The 2,914-nt window shown below is 28.9% G+C and overlaps 1 long non-coding RNA gene across 1 annotated transcript; it reads right to left on the bottom strand.

Annotated features, from left to right (window-relative positions):
- Positions 1-1,188: 1,188 nt before the first annotated feature.
- On the bottom strand, positions 1,189-1,657 carry LOC125198618. Its single transcript, XR_007172436.1, has 2 exons — positions 1,537-1,657; positions 1,189-1,458 (listed from the first exon to the last, which is right to left on the bottom strand). It is a non-coding gene; the product is annotated as an uncharacterized LOC125198618 (long non-coding RNA).
- Positions 1,658-2,914: the final 1,257 nt, after the last annotated feature.

Raw genomic sequence — 2,914 nt, 5'->3', positions numbered from 1 at the left:
TATCCTTCACCTGGCAATGCGTATGAAAAATATTCCCTCGTTGCTCATCTTCATTGCTTCTGTTTTGGGTATTTAGGGCTTTTCGTGTTACCATAGTTGAACGAATATGACGCCACGTTCAAATGCAATAGCTTGAACGATAAGCTATTTCGAATTTGAACACTTTGCTATGAGAAATCGAAATAGAGAAAAGATTAAAGAGGAACTATCAAGAAATTCAATTAACAAAATAAAAAAACTTCAAAAACTGACTAACATTGGTACGGTAGTTTGGCTTTTATTGGCAAATAAAACCAAACTAATCTCTAAACCTATATCTATCTACTATTTAAATAATAATAAATTAATAATAAACTATTCCCCAAGGATATCTGTAAACGGAAAATTGCTAAACAATACCGCAAAATTTGCTCAAATTTTGATCAATCATGCCACTTTTAAAAACGGAAAATTATATTTATTAATTTTGACTTTTCTATTGATTATCTTATAATCCCAAATTAAAGAAAATTATATAATTTTGATGTATTTCTTAATTATATTTTAATCCCAAATTTAAGGATAATTATGCATCACATCAATAAATTCAAACACTCATAGCCTGTCGAAATTTTTACCAGAAGACCATAAAAAAAATATTTAAATTATAATATAATTAATCATTTTAAAATTACGATTTTTTATTACCAATTTGACCAATTTCTTCGGATTTTCCCTAATTTAAATATCCAATTCGAAAATTCTTTATTGGCCCATGCCCATATTTTGTTTTGCACTTATGATATTATGGGCTTAACATGTTGGGCCCATCCCAACCCAGAGAGTTACCTACCTGTCTTAATCAATATTACTACTGTAGATGTTTATTAACATATTTTTCTTTTCATTACAAACCCTATTAGTTAATGAAATACAGATGTTTTATTAACATATTTTTGTTTTCATTATAAACCCTATTAGTTAATGAAATCCTTCCACCGTTCCACAATAATTATCACTCGTGTCCATTTCGATCCATTCCACAATAATCGACACACTTCATATTTACCCTAACTCACATTTTATTATAAAACCAATATAAAAACATAGAGTCTCACGTTCCACTCGCTTTTCCAACCGAACTTTTTCTTTACCTTTCTTAAAACTCGTGTACACAATGAGATTGACAATTATTGTGGAACAGATAGAGTAATAAAAGCGTCATTAAGTTCCGGTCGATCGAAATTATATAAGTAAACGTTCATTTATGATATGCAAATAAGGATCTTTGAAGACCAAGATGTATAAAAATAAAGCACTAGAACACCAAAAGACGAGGCATTCATAAAATTAACATTGAACGAGATGAGTCACCGCCACCTTCTCCGGCCGTGGCTCCTCCTCTCCCGCCGGCTTCCGGTAATCGACTGTCTCCACTTTTCTCTCCACCACTCCCTCATCGTTAACTCTTTCATTACCCTAAAAATGTGCAAAACCATAATTACACACACATCAATGTAAATTTTAAATTAAAAAAAAAATAAAAAAGACACTTACCTTAGTTGTAGTAGAATCCATGAGATGAGTCTTCAACTTTAAATTTTATGTAACTAGGATTTAATGTAACAATTTAGATGCCTAAATTTATTGAATGTGTGTGTGAGTTATATATGTAGTACAAAATTGTGGTGCTTTAATTAAGGTGGGAAATTTGTAGTTTGGACACGTAATAGGATGAGTCATGTTTGTTCCGTAGAGACTTCTACAAATAAGCCTTCTCATTTTTCCTTTTTGTGAATGTGAAGCTAAACTTTCATTAATTATTAGTATTATATATTAAAAGGTCCAAATTAATGGCTATTACCTAATTTAAGCTTCAATATAATATATGTACCTTTTTTCGATATTATGAAATTCGATATAAAACTGTAGTAAAAGAACTAGCTCCCATATTTGATCGAGCAAACGGTATTCAATATTTGTGGATTATATAAGTTTTAGTTTTTATAAAATGGTGTTAGGTTGAAAGGATAAAATTAGTCCCACACCAATTCAATATTCTTGCATCAACTTAATCTTTAATACGAAACATGCTTCATCGATTTTCATACACTTGATCAATCCGTCACTGTTTATGGAAATTTTTGTTGTTGTAATCAGTAACGAAGCCAGAAATATTATATTGGGAGTCCAAGACATTGTTTATAAATATGAGACATTTTTCGGCATTGTTACTGGTGTCGCCAAATTATTTGCGGAATGTGAATAGGAATAGCGAGAGATAAAAAGATGATTATTTTAGTAATAATTAGAAGATTAGTTATAGAAACCAGTGATACTCCATGCGGTGACAGTCTGTTAAAAGCATATTAATGTCTTATTGATTGTAGCTTAAATTTTGAATTTATCATATTGGATATCACATATAGTGATGCTAAATGACCACATTATGGCTGACCATAATTAGATTTTTCAACTAAATTTAATGTACTTGGAAAGTATCAATATTTTCAAGACTATTCTACCCCTTGCCTTAATTCTTACATCAATGTTTTCCTCAACTTTTGTACTTATTACATTTATTTTCTCAGATTTTTATTTATGATAAAAAATAACAATATTAAGTAAAAATAGTCGTATAATATAATATTATAATTAAATATTTAAGTTCTTTTTATTGCACAGGTCTAAAGTGTGTGCCACGTTTTGCACTAATAATTACTCCGTAGTACTATCAGTATATGATAAATTAATATATAAATTTAGCGATATATAGTAGAATACAAAGTTTAACATTTGATATTGAGGATAATTTTAAAAATAATGTTATTATAATAAAGTCAACGACAATAGCAAATACATTAATAAATATTAATAACAATAGTAACAATAATAATTAGTACTATATCACATTTAATTGTTTAAAGTTATTGTA

The sequence above is a fragment of the Salvia hispanica genome, chromosome 1 (genome assembly GCF_023119035.1).
Source record: "Salvia hispanica cultivar TCC Black 2014 chromosome 1, UniMelb_Shisp_WGS_1.0, whole genome shotgun sequence".
NCBI classification, from domain to species: Eukaryota; Viridiplantae; Streptophyta; class Magnoliopsida; order Lamiales; family Lamiaceae; genus Salvia; species Salvia hispanica.
This window is presented reverse-complemented; position numbering and strand designations above follow the sequence as displayed.